The 12,661-nt window shown below is 51.6% G+C and overlaps 1 long non-coding RNA gene across 1 annotated transcript; it reads left to right on the top strand.

The window, feature by feature from the left end:
* The first annotated feature begins 924 nt into the window (after positions 1 to 924).
* LOC111139731 lies at positions 925 to 6,572 on the top strand. Its single transcript, XR_002640106.1, has 4 exons — positions 925 to 1,206; positions 1,990 to 2,116; positions 3,179 to 3,299; positions 3,917 to 6,572. It is a non-coding gene; the product is annotated as an uncharacterized LOC111139731 (long non-coding RNA).
* The last annotated feature ends 6,089 nt before the right edge of the window (positions 6,573 to 12,661 follow it).

The following is a 12,661-nucleotide window of genomic DNA, read 5'->3' on the forward strand; positions in this document are numbered from 1 at the left end:
TCTCCTGCCATGCTGTTTAAGAAACAACTAAATAGGGGCGCCTGGGTGGCTCAGTGGGTTAAGCCTCTGCCTTCAGCTCAGGTCATGATTCCAGGGTCCTGGGATCGAGCCCCGCATCCGGCTCTCTGCTCAGCAGGGAGCCTGTTTAAAAAAGAAACAACTAAATAAATCAAATAGTTCAAATCTGTGCTTTTATGTGAAATTTTTAATCAATACCTGTGAGGCTACTTTCCGGTCAAGAAGTCGTCGTATTTTGTTAGATCAACAATGCCCAGGATCCCGCAAAGAGCCAGCGCGACTTGGCCTCCCGCAGGCTGGCATGGTACAGCTAACAGCGAGTGACCTAACGGGAACTAACCGCGTGAGGGCACGTTAAATCCCGCGAGGGACTTCGTTCCCGTCCGCGTCACGCAGAGCCCGGGTTCCCAACCTGGGACCGGAAGCGGGGCCCTTCGACCCGCTGCGCCCGCCCCGCAGTCTCCCGCGCACCGGGGCGGGCTGGCCGCAGACGTCCTCCGCTCCCGCGCCGCCTGGCTTTGGGGGGGGGGGTTCGCCCCTCGCCTGCGGGAGTGCGGACGCTTCTCTGCACCGGGGAGCCTGGGCTCTGTTCCCCCGCTGGCCCCGTCGTAGTCCCAAGGACTGCACCCGTCCCTAATCCACAGTAACCAGAAGCGTGGGCTATGGGTTTCCGCCCCGAGCGCCCCGCCGCAGGCCGCCCGGGGACGCTTCCTGCGCGAGGGGCGGGACTTCCGGCCGCGCCGCAGGGGCGCATCCCTGACTGAGCGGCCGCTGGTCGCGCCACGACCGCGTGGCCGGGAGCGCGCGCCGGGGCAGTCCAGGCCGCGCCGGGCGGGGGAGTGACGCGGCGGGACCGCCTCCGCGCCCTTGGCCAGCCGTGACGCCCGGCGTCCACCCCTTCTCCCCGAGACTGTGGCCAGCCTGTGGGACGGGCGCCGCCGGCGCCGCTCCTCCTCCGAGGTCCCCGCGCTCCGTCGCCCAGGCCCCGGGAGGCGGCGGCCCGGCCCCCCTGAGCCTCTCACAGCATCTTAGAGCGCGGTTCGGGCCGCCACACGCCACACGGGCTTTGGCCGACCCCGCCCAAGCTGAGCCCTCGGGACCCACCTGGTCTCCCGCCTCTCGGGCCCTGCTCAGCCCACCAGGACCCCTGGCGTGGCAGGGGCGGCAGCACGGATGAATCCCGCGCAGGTGAGCGGAGCGGAGCGTCGTCCCGGCCTGCCCCCCACGCGCCTCTCCGTGTCTCACCCTCGCGGGCGTCGCTCCTCCTCCTGGCCGGTGGGGGAGCGGGGTTCGATTTAATCTCGCATTTTCTCGGCCGTGGCGGCCCTGGGGGAGGTCGCTTCTGGCGCAGGTGAGATAACGTGGGGACGTTCCCGTTGCCGGCGGCCGGTGGAGTAACACTCGGAAGAGGGACGGAGGCACGAGCGCGGGCATGGGCCAGTACTGGGAGCGAGATTGAGCTGGGAGAGAGCAGGGTCTGCAGTGGGTCCGACGGGAACGGAGGGCAGGGGAAGGGCAGCCCCGCACGCTGGGCCTTTCTTCTGAAAGTCTGGAGCTGTGGACCAAGGTGGTTTGACACAGATTTCTCTCAGCAGCTTCCCCTGGCCACAGAGTGGAGGCTCGGGAGGATGCGAACTGAGAGCATTAAGACCCTAGTGCTGAGAGCTTCCGGGAGAAGGCGAAGCCCAGTGTGGTTGTGTCTGGGAGGCATGGCCTGGAGGACGGCCAGAGAGTTGGTGCCCTTCCCGGCAGACCCACAGCTTACACGGTATCTGTCTGCCCACCTGCCTGGCTCTGGGCGGCTCGCAGTGATCAGAGAGACAGGAGGGGAGAGCAGGCACTGGTGGCGCCAAAGCCTGCTCTCTCGTCTGAGGTGGGAGGCCGAGAGGAGAGGCACCAGGGGTGGTTGTGTGAGTGGATCGACTGGGGGCCCCTGCTGCCTGTGGGCTCAACTGTCCCCCTTCGTGACAGGGCTGTGTGACCTTCGAGGATGTGTTCGTGTACTTCTCCCGGGAGGAGTGGGAGCTCCTTGAGGAAGCCCAGAGACTCCTGTATCGTGATGTGATGCTGGAGAACTTCGCACTTGTGTCCTCGCTGGGTAAGTCCCTGCTTTAGTTACCTGTTGCTACATGACAAATTATCCCAAAGCTTAGTGGAGTGAAGACAAACACTTACCATCTCACAGTCTCTGGTCAAGAATCAGGCATATCTTATCCGGGTACCTTTAGCTCGAGGTCTTTCATAACCTTGAGTCAAGCTGTCCAAGTTTGCTCTCTCATCGGAAGGCTCAGCTGGAGGTCAGTCTCTTTTCAAGGTCACGCACTTGAGCAGGAGGCTGTTGGACTAACTAGTCATTTGCTTGCTGGCTTTTGGCCAGAGCCTTCCCTCAGGCTCTTGCCATGGGTCTTCTCCATAAGCAGATCACAACAAGGCAGCTGATTTCCACGAGCACAAGCAAGAGACAGCACCCAACGTAGAGGCTGGTGTTTTCGTAGTCTGTTCTCAGAAGTGACATCCTGTCATTTTTGCCATATTGTTTTCATTAAAAAGGAGTTTTCAGTTCAGCCCACATTCAAGAACATGGACAGCAGGGGATAGTATGATTCCCAGTTTCCTGCTCTGAGTTTTGTTCTTCCCTTTCTTCCCCAAAGGGCAGCTCTCAGTCTTACAGTACTGTCATGGCACGACTGACCGTTTTCCTTGGCTCCCTGGGGTAGATCGTGTGGGTCCAGGGGCTGGGCAGTGGGCACTGGCTCCTGTTCTGCTGCAGCCCCAATCTCTCCTGTCCCAAAGCTTTCAAACGAAGAGTTTGGGGGTCAAGAGTCTTGCGGTCTGCCCAGCGGATCCCAGATGGCCTGGCCACACCTCGACTGGGTGTCCAGACACCTCCTCTCTGCCTACATTCTCACCCGTTCTTCTTTTTTTTTTTTTTTTTCCCTTGAAAACCCCAACTTTTATCACCCGTTCTTCTAATTGACTTTTCCTGGGGCCTGACTGTGCCAGGAATTGCAGGCACTGACATGGTCATTCCTCGTGAAGAACAGTGAGCTGTTCCTGCAAGACGGTTTTCCAAGATTCTTTTTAAAATATTTAATCTTCTTTTTGGAGAATGTTGCCCTAGGGTGCTGCCAGCCACTCAGCGGCTCTTCTTTCCCTTTAGGACTTGCTGTTTCCAGGTCCCACGTAGTTACCCAGATGGAGCCGGAGGGGAGCCCAGGGTGCCTGAGAAGGTAAACACAGCTCCAGCTACAGCAAAGAAGACTTGGAGGAGGCTGGGCCTGGTGAGTGGAAGCCGAGGGAATGGTCGCATTGGGGCTGGCTTCATGTTATACCAGCAGCCCGTGCTGTGTCTCCTGGTATTCGGACGCTGGTACCTGTGGCTGACCTCCCTCCTTTTCCTTCCCCATCTGGATGCTCTGCCCACTGTCATTTGTACTCTGGTCTCAGGTAGTTAGTCCCTTCCCTCTGCCCCCCATCTTCTCTTGGTACTCTGCAGCATTGGGTTTCATTTAACACTGTCATGAGTTTTGCTCACATCCTTCAGTTTTCCTTGAAAACGAAGTATTCCATTCCAGCCAGATTTTTCTGGCCCTGGACAGACCCTTTTGCACAGCACTCATCTACCACACGGCCTTGCTGGGAGATCATTGGCCAGAGGAGTGATTTGGAGACCCTGCCCCTCCTCGTACTGTACTCTGTCCTTGTACCCTTTTCCTGTGAGGTCTCTGTCATTCCCTGACCTGTAGAGGCCTGCAACCTTCCCTTCCTGATCCTGACGCTAGCTCCCACGTTCTGCTGTCCCATGGACTCGTTCCTGGTTGTATCAGACATGCATGGGTCATGGCCTGCCACTTGCCACCCATTAAACATGCACTTCCCCGCCTTTATCTTTCTTCAGGTTGATGGCGTGGTGTGAGGGGTGAGGCTGCACCTTCTGAGCAGGGTGTTTCTGTGAGTGTCACAGATGGGAACTCCCAAGGCAGGTCCTTCCACCCAAAAGGCTCATCCCTGTGACATGTGTGACCCGGTCTTGAAAGACATCTTTGCACCCGGCTGAGCCACAGGGAACACCATCTGAGCAGCACCCAAACACCGCCATGTGCATCACTGTGGGAGAGACTCCTGGGGTAGTATAAACCTTGACCAGATGCAGAGGCCGCAGAGTGGAGAGAATTTCTTCAGAAAGGAAAGGAGCCAGGCCTGATTTGTGAAGATCTACAGATCCCAGGTGTTGGAGACGGCCTTTACTTGCAGGGAGTGTTGGAAGAACTTTGTGGTCAGCTCTGGACTTAGCAGCTGCAGGCCCCTTGCAGTGGGGAGAAACCACACGGGGGCCCTGAGAGTGGGGAGGCCTTTTGCGTATCAGATTTCCTTTAGGTAAGAGATCATAATCCGAGACCATAAAGCCTTCCACTTGTTAGGAGGCAGCCTCGCTCCTGGGTTGGTTGACTCAGAGCATCTCAAGGGACTCTTGGCTGTGGTGAACCTGGGAACAACAGGGGCCATTGGAGATGCAGGAAAGGCTCCTGAGCCTGGGACACTTTCCCACAAGGAGAGTCCTCCCAGGAAGGTGAGCTCTGAGCACATGGGTATGGGAACTGCTAATCTGCCTTCAACACTTTCATGGGAGTGAGTCTCTCGGGGAGGGGAGTGCTTTCTGTGAACCACTCACCCCACAGAAAGCTTCCATGGTCTAGGGGCAGAACTCGTACAAGTGGAAGTTTAACAAATAATTGGCGTGGTTGTTCGACATCAGATCATGCTGAAGGGAAGCCTGTGACCACGGTGAATGTGAGAAAGCCTTTCTTGAGAGGGCAGGCCTAGGTCAGCATGGGAGGATTTGCACTGAGCGAAGCCAGGGGAGTACTTCAAGTATGGGAAGGCCCCCAGCTGCAGGTCAGACCTCCTGCAGCACAGCTGACTCACACTGGGAGAGGCCTTGTGAGTGCAAGGAATATGGGAAAGTGTGGGATGGCTCTGCTTTTGTCCAAAATAACTTCCCCCACCCGAGAGAGAGTCTCTTCAAGTACAGAATATGTGGGCTAAGCCTTTTGTGTCAGCTGTCTTCTCACTCCTCATGTAAGGGTTTCCCCAGGAGAGAAGGCTTGAGGGCAGTGAGGTGGGAAGGCCTTCATTCACCATTTTTATTCCTGGCATTAAGAGCATCTGCCCTGGGGGAGAATCCTTTGAGTGTAAAGATCAGAGAGCCTTTTGTGACCGCTCTTCCCTAGCTCGGCACAAGGAGTCACAGTGGGGAAAACCTCGTGGATACAGTGACTGTGGACACACTCTCCGCCTTCATTCATCCCTCACCTGCCCCTGAAGTGTTCTTACTGGGGAGAAACCCTGTGAGTGGAAGAGATGTGGGAAGGCCTTTTGCAGGTGGACTTAGCTCAGTCAACACCTGAGAACTCATACTGGGGAGAATATAACTCCTGAGGAAAATGTTTGCCGGAGGAAACCTCTCACTCGGCAGCTGAGAAGTTATACCAAAGAGAAACCCTGTAAGTGTCATCGTTGTGAGAAAATCTTCCAAAGCAGATCGTCGCTTACTGTCTTCCAAAGGGTCCTGTTGGAAGCTGACTTTGCTAGGACCTTACTCTCCAAATGAGAAAGGAGAAAACTAGTGGAAAAAGGAGAGGAAACTCGTGGTTATGGTGCAGTTAACAAAACCTTCAGCTAGCACTCAGTCGTAGTATGCGCTGAGAAGCAATCATGGAAGATTATTTAAAAAAGACAAAAGGCATAAGAGAGGAGGAAGGAAAGAAGTAGACGTGACAGAAGAAGGACTACTTTCTTGGTTTCTTTCCGGTGTCCCTGGCAAACCCATGACAGTTTGTTTTCACTTGTTTCTGTTTGGGGTGGCAGGTGGGCGCGAGGGGGCCTCATCCCTTCAACCAGCCTACACAGTCACTTCCATTCTGTGTCAGGAGAGCTAGGCACTTGACAGCCTCTGTGGGTATTTATCCAAATCCTTGTTTGTTAAAAAAACACTGACTTAGCCAGTCAGGGTCATAAGTCTTTGTGATAAATGTGAAGTCGATTGATGAAGCACTCAAAATTTAAAAGAACTTAGAACACTAAAAATATTGTCACCTAAAGTCATTTCATATCTAAGGAGCTAAGTTCATAGATATGAATGGGTACATATTCTGCACCATTTTAAGACCATTTAAGGCTTCAGTTATTCATTCACTAATTTTTTCTTCATTGAGATATGATTGACATATAACCCCGTGTGAGTTTAAGGTGTACAGCATTGAGCTGATGAATTTACACTCTAGTATGATTGCCACTGTAGCACTAGCACCTGTATCCTCATGGTATCTGGTGTTCCTCATGGTAGGAACAGTTAAGATCTAGTCTCTTGTCCAGTTCAATGTTTGTAATACAGTTTTGTTCCTTTTCTTCCCCGTGCTGTGTATTAGATCTTCAGGATTTATTTATCTACCAGTTGCAAGTAGATACCCTTAAACAACATCCCCCCCATCCAAGCCTTTGGTAACCATCATTCCACTCTCAAATTTGAGTTTGGTTTTTTTGTTTTTCTTTTAAGATTCCACATATAAAAATATATAGTATTTGTCTTTCTGCGTTTGACTTACCTCACTTAGCATAATTTCCTTAAGGGCCATCTGTATTGTCGCAAATGACAGCATTTCCTTTTTTCTCGTGACTGAATAATAGTCCATTGTGTATATACTGTGTCTTCTCCCTTGATGGACCCTTCAGTTGTTACCACATCGTGTCTCTTGTGTACGATGCTACAATAAACCTGGAGTGCGGATACCTCTGAGATCCTGTTTTCATTTCCTTTAGTCATCTATATACCCAGAAGCGGGATTATTGGACCATATGGTGGTTCTGTTTTTAATTTTTTTAAAGAATATTTATTTGAGAGAGAAAGAGCAAGCACAAGCAGGGGGAGCAGCAGGGAAATGGAGAAGCAGGCTCCCCACTGAGCAGGGATCCTGACTGGGGGCTCGATCTAGGACCCTGGGATCATGACCTGAGCTGGAGGCAGATGCTTATCTCACTGAGCCACCCAGGTGCCCTTTTCTTTATTTAAAAATATTTTTTGGTGGGCAGCAAAGCAAGGCTTATTGAGCAATAGCAAAGTGATAGTACAAATCTCCCAAGGAGGGAGGGGACCCGAGAGGGTTGCCCCTATTTTAAGTTTTCGAAGAACCTCCATACTGTTCTCAAAAATGACTGGACCAGTTAACAGTCCCACCAACCGTGCACAAATGTTCCTTTTTCTCCACATCTTTGGTGACATTTCTCTCACCTTCTTGATACTAGCCATTCTGGCAAGTGTGAGGTGATCTCTCACTGTGGTTTTGGTTTGCATTGCCCTGATGGTTAGTGGTACTGAGGACCTCTTCGTATACCTGTTGGCCATTTGGATGTCTTTAAGATGTCTGGGGAGTTCGTCTGCCCCTGGTTTAACCAGATTTTTGTTGTTGTTGTTATTGACGTGTATGAGTTCTTTATAAAATTTTGAATATTAACCCCCTATCTGGTAACATGGTTTGCAAACATTCTCTCCTATTCCATAGGTTGTCTTTTCATTTTTCTTAATTATTTCTTTTGCAATGCAGAAGCTTTTAAGTTTGATGTAGTCCCACTTCTTTATTTTTTCTTTTGTTTGTACCTTTGACGTCCTGTCCAAAAAGCCATTGTCTTGGAGCTTCCCTTGTTTTCTTCTAGGAGTTTTATAGCATCAGGTCTGTGTTTAAGTGCTCAATCTGTTTTGAGTTAATGTTTGTGAGTGCTGTAAGGTAGCGATCCGGTTTCGTTTCTCTGCATGGGTTATGCAGTTTTCCAACACCATTCACTGGAGAGACTTTCCCCTGTTTGATGTCCTTGGCTCTCATCAAATACTGGGTGACTGTGTATGTGAGGTTTTAATTCTGTCTCTTTATTCTGTTCCATTGGTCTGTGTCTATTTTTAGCCAGTACTATATACTGTTTTGGTTACTATAACTTTGTAGTATAGTCGAAATCAGGAAATGTGATGCTACCTGTTCTTTCTCCTGGTTGTTTTGGCTGTTAGGGGCCTTGCAGTTCTGTTTCTTCTATTCCTGTGAAAAGTGCCATTGGCATTTTGATAGGGATTGTGTTTAATCTGCGGACAGCTGTGCATGGCATGGGTATTTTGACATTATTACTTTCAGCCTGTGAACGCAACGTATCCTTCCATTTGTTCGTGTCCCACTTCTTCCACCAGAATTTTACATTTTTCATTATACAGATCTTTCACTTCCTTGGTTAAATTCATTCCTAGGTATTTTGCAGTTTCTGATGCTATTTTGAATGAGATAGTTTTTTCTTTCCCCAGATGTTTCATTGTTAGTGTGTGCAAATGCAGCTGAGTTGTGTGTATAGGTTTCATATCCTGCGACTTTACTGAATTCACTGAGATCCAACAGTTAAGTCTTTGGATTTTCAGTTTATAAGAATATATAAGTAAATATATATAAGTAAAATATATATTAAATTATATATATAATTATTATATATATTAAATTAAATTTAAAATATATACTAAAGTAAAAATATATAAGTAAAACAGCAGTTTTAGTTCTTTCTTTTCAATTTGGGTACCTTTTAATTTGTCTTGCCTAGTTGCTCCAGCTAGGATGCCAGTGCTACATTGAGTAAGAGCGGTGAGAGAAGTGTTCGATTAAAAAAAGCAAGCCTTTTCTTTGTGTCATTTTAGACATCCATTCTGCTCACTTTTCCTTGATCTAGATAGATCTGTGTTTTCTTTATTTTCTCTCAAACAGGATGGTGATAGCTGTGCAGTCTTCCCAGATGAGTCAAACTTTTCCTCCGACTGGGTTTTTCACTTTCTTAAATCCCTTGAGGGTCTTCTCCAAGTCCACCTCAGTAGTTTTCTGGGGGTCAAATTAGGGCTAAAACAAACAGTAAAACACACATTCCACTTAAATTCATGATAAACTGAAAAAACAAACACGGATAAGGAATCACGTTGTTTAATCTTATGAGAATGTGTCCAGCGTTGTTATAAAGAAAGGTGACCGGAATTCACCAGAGGAAGCGGAATTCGTGCCGGTGCACCTACTTTCACAGACGCCGGTGGACAGACTTCCTTTGTGCTCTCATCTGGCGGGGCATTTGGGAATATCACCTTCCTTGGGAATGTTTTTGAGGACAAATGCTGGACTATATGAGGTGATCATTGTTCCCCCATGATAAAAACATCTGCAATTTTATGGGCGCCTGGGTGGCTCAGTGGTTAAAGCTTCTGCCTTCAGCTCATGATCTCAGGGTCCTGGGATCGAGTCCCGCATAGGGCTCTCTGCTCGGCGGCGAGCCTGCTTCCCTCTCTCTCTCTCTCTGACTGCCTCTCTGCCTACTTGTGATCTCTGTCTCTGTCAGATAAATAAATAAAATCATTAAAAAAATCTGCAGTTTTTAATATAAATAGAATTGCTCACTTTGAGCGCTGCTCAACACCGGGTCAGTGAGCGCGGGCGTGGTGTCGCCGCCGGCTGCCGGCGGACCGCTCGACGGCCTCTACCGCACTTCCTCATTCTCCGCCGTCACAGCACTTCCCGTCGTGAACGCCCGTGTATTGCTTCCTGTCACGTGGGGGAGAGCTGCCCCTCGAGGGCCCGCTCCGCCTCCAACCGCCGCACAGACCCGAGGCTGGGGCCGCGCGGACCGCGGAGCGCTTGGGTCTGCGAGGGCTGGAGACACGCCGCGCGGAGAACGCGTCCCTCGCTGCCTGGGAGCCCCCGGAGCCCTGGCCTCGAGCTCACACGGGGTTCCATTAAACAGGTGGGAAAAGGGATACTCGCTTTGACACCGCGTGTCTGGAACCCCGGGAGTGGGAGGCAAGGGTGGAACGTCGGGCCGAGGACCGGGAGGGGGCGGGAGGCCTAGCCGCCGAGAGCGCGGAGGCGTCGGGATTCCAGCCTGTCTGCCCGCGCCCGTCCGCGGCCACAGGACTCGTCCTGTCCCTCGCCCCTGGAGTTCCCTGTTCTTGCATAAAATGGGAAGCTGGACACTGAACTGAAACACAGAAAGCAGAGCTGCCCCTGGAAGCGCGCGACGCCCAGGCGGGGCTGGAGTTGGGAGCGTCTGCCAAGTGTCAGGGTTCCGGGGCGGCGAGCGGGGCCTGCGGTGGAAACCAGGGCGCAGTCCCTGTGGCTAAGGTGGGCACGGCGGAGCGGGGCAGGGCGGGATGAGGAACTGGCGTTTGCGCTCACTGGTTTTGAGGTTGCTACCAGCCGCCTGGCAGGAGGTACTGGTGAACAGCTGGGCGAGCAAGGCTAGGATCCGGAGCCATGTTCGGGTCTAGGCGTGGTTGGCGCCAGTGCCCTCTGGCACTGAAAGTGCACCTGACGCCCGTCGCGGACCAGAGTGACCAGAGTGACGTGTTGCTGCACTGCAGGGGATATCGCGCTCCCGGAGATGGGCAACACTCAGGGTGTCAGGGTGTCTTCCAGGCTCTGTGCTTGTGCTCAGTGACTTGTAGGAGGGTTTAAGAAAGTAGAAATTTGGGGGGCACCTGGGTGGCTCAGTCGATTGGGCGCCTGCCTTCGGTTCTGCTCGTGATCTCAGGGTCCTGGGATTGAGTCCCACATCGGGCTCCCCACTCAGCAGGGAGTCTGCCTCTCCCTCTGCCTGCTGCTCCCTGCTGTGTGCCCGCGCTCGCTCGCTCGCTCCCGCTCTCTCTCTCTCTCGCTAAAAAAAAAGAGAGGAAGGAAGGAAGGGAGGGAGGAAAGAAGAGATTTGGTCGGAACTGGACATTACCAGGAGGCAGGGTTGATCCTATGATGGGATATCCTGAAATGTTTATTCTGCAAAGCAGGGATGGAAGTGTCACTCCAGCAGCAGCTGGGAGATGATGTAGCTGTCACTTAGGGCACCAAGGAGAGGGTTGATACCTGGTCATTTCCATTGTTCACACAGAATTCTTGGTTTTGTCTGTGCTCTGACGTGATGATGGGATGGTTTTGTCTTTGTCTCAGTCTGTCATGGCCACTTGTTTATGTCCGACAGGAGAATCCCAGAGTTTAACCGAGTGCCAGGCCAGCTACTTATGCCACGACCTGGCCTCCAGGACCCCCCTGAGCTCTCCTTTTCCTTTCCAATCATGGCAAATTTCCACCCATCCTACAGACAGAAATTAGCCCCACATAGCTCTAGGAAGCGGGTGCATCACACACAAAACTCTGCACACTTGAGGATCCTGTGCATTAGAGAAAGTGGAAGTTTAGGGTGGGGAGAGCTGTGCCCAGGGCCTGGGGACCAGCCCACCCTAGAGGCTGGTCGGGGAGGCCTCCTGGAGGAGGCGACTTCTGAGTTGGGACAAGCCGAGGGCCCAGAGATGCCAGTGGGGACATTGTTCCAGAGTGCTCCATTGCTGGTGAAGCCCTAGTGGCACCCAGAGAGTTCCCTTAGAGGTGACTGGGCTGTGGCAGAGCAAGGGACCTGGGTCCCGTTTGAGCAGCTGGTAAGGAGCACCCAGAGGGAGATGCAGGCAGAGCACACTCGGACCCACCATGGAGCACACAGAGTCTGGGAACAGACCCTACAACACCATCACAGAGAACTACCACAAATGTGTTGGAAGACATGCACACCCAGACACACACACACAAGATACAAAGTCCTATGCAGATGCACACAGGGATACCCACCAGGACACAGAGCCGGGAGTTGGGCACTCGTGTTATTTCTATTAACTGAAGACGCGTGCACCCACAAGACAGACACAGACATAGAAGGACACCCAGGTACAAGTCCCACATGCGTCACGACCAGTGCTTCCAGAACAGTGCTCCCTGTGGCTAGCAGGCAGATGGACCCATTGGCACAAATGCATACCTGCAGATACGCAGGTTCACACTGGGACACGCACATGCAGAAGGACTATGCAAACATCCACAGAAAGGAAGTCCTGGACATGAGAACACAAGGTCAACAGAGACAGGTACATAGCCAAGGGTAGACTAATGGATACAGTCGCAGTGACAGACACACGTGTACAAATGGTTGTATATGGGTAGATAGAGCCATCCAGAGAGAGGCGCACACCCAGGATCTCATGCACTCACACGGACACACACTCACAATGAAATCCCCTAATGCAGATGAGCAGATCTGTATCCACAAGAGTGTGCAGGTAAATGTGGAACATCTGCTCCAGAGAAGAAGAATGCATGGGATTACAGAATTTCATTACAGGGCGCCTGGGTGGCTCAGTGGTTAAAGCCTCTGCCTTCGGCTCGGGTCATGATCTCGGGGTCCTGGGATCAAGTCCCGCATCGGGCTCTCTGCTCAGCGGGGAGCCTGCCTCCTCCTCCTGTCTCTCTCTGCCTGCCTCTTTGCCCACTTGTGATCTGTCAAAAAAATAAATAAATAAATAAATAATCTAAAAAAAAAAAGAAGTTCATTATACACTTCACCAACACAAAGGATGTGCAGCACGCAACTTACAGATGGTAACACAGACAGTGGTCTCTGCTCTCAGCTTCGCATAGCCAGCTGATTCTTGAAGAATGCTCTCGTTCATTTTGGCTTAAACTCTGATGTGTCAAGATTTGTATAAAATTTCAACATATTTGCATACTGCAATGAAGCAAATCCAGTTCTGTGTGTATGCCCA

The sequence above is a fragment of the Enhydra lutris genome, unplaced genomic scaffold (genome assembly GCF_002288905.1).
Source record: "Enhydra lutris kenyoni isolate GAN:26980312 unplaced genomic scaffold, ASM228890v2 scaffoldscaffold114, whole genome shotgun sequence".
Lineage (NCBI taxonomy): Eukaryota > Metazoa > Chordata > Mammalia > Carnivora > Mustelidae > Enhydra > Enhydra lutris.